The sequence below is a fragment of the Diaphorina citri genome, unplaced genomic scaffold, assembly GCF_000475195.1.
Source record: "Diaphorina citri unplaced genomic scaffold, Diaci psyllid genome assembly version 1.1 scaffold15854, whole genome shotgun sequence".
Classification (NCBI taxonomy): Eukaryota; Metazoa; Arthropoda; class Insecta; order Hemiptera; family Psyllidae; genus Diaphorina; species Diaphorina citri.
The window spans coordinates 1-1,135 of NW_007393216.1; the positions used below are offsets into that span (position 1 = coordinate 1).

A 1,135-nucleotide genomic window follows, 5' to 3' on the forward strand; every position below is an offset into this window, starting at 1 on the left:
TAGAAAATAAGTCAATGTTGATCTAGTCAGTCGTCATGAAGGGAAATAGTTATGTACAGGATGGGATATTTACATCTGATACTGACTTTCTGACTTGGGAGATTCATTGCTTGATTCTTTGCTTCAGGGCATCAATTTCCGCTTGTATGGCTGTAGGTAGATCAGCTCCCAGTTGTTCATTGAAGTATCGCTGTAAGTCTTGCACCTCTTGCTCCCAGAATGATTTGTCGAATGAAAACATTTCTTCGAGATCAACATCAGATGCCAGGTTTGTTGTGACCAAGGCTTCAGGCTTGGGAATATATCCAATAGGTGAAGCCTCTGCGATTTCTTTGTTGTTTTCCACACGCCGTAAGATCCAGTCTAGAACTCGAATATTCTCTCCAAATCCAGGCCACAGGAATTCTCCCTGAGATCCTTTTCTGAACCAGTTCACATGGAAGATCTTGGGAAGCTTGGCATTGGTCCTCTGCTCCATACTGAGCCAATGCTTCAGATAATCACCAAAATTGTAACCGAAGAATGGTCTCATAGCGAATGGATCATGCATGATAACTTTACCTTTGTGTTCTGCAGCCGCTGTAGCCTCACTTCTCATGGATGCTCCTAGGAATACACCATGTTGCCAGTCAAATGATTCATACACCAAGGGGACGCCCTGAGGTCTTCTCCCTCCGAAGATGATAGCAGAGATCGGAACACCTTCATGTGATTCCCAGTTAGGATCAATGGTGGGACATTGAGATGCAGGAGTACAGAACCTGGAGTTAGGATGAGCTGCTTGGGTGCCATCGGACTTTTTCCAAGGTTTATTATGCCAGTCAGTAATAGATACATCAGGTGAGATTTCATCCTCCATGCCCTCCCAATACACACCCCCATCACTAGTACTTGCTACGTTCGTGAAGATCGTGTTCTTGAATACAGTCTTCATTGCAATAGGATTAGTTTTGTTACTGGTTCCTGGAGCGACACCGAAGAAACCATTCTCTGGATTAATAGCTCGTAGAACACCTTCCTTATCAAACTTCATCCAGGCAATATCATCTCCTACACACTCTACCTTGTAGCCTGGTAGGGTTGGGTTCAACATGGCGAGGTTTGTCTTACCACAAGCACTGGGGAATGCCGCTGC

At 44.8% G+C, this 1,135-nt stretch overlaps 1 pseudogene; it reads right to left on the reverse strand.

The window, feature by feature from the left end:
• Positions 1 to 54: 54 nt before the first annotated feature.
• On the reverse strand, positions 55 to 1,129 carry LOC103523134 (annotated as a pseudogene).
• Positions 1,130 to 1,135: the final 6 nt, after the last annotated feature.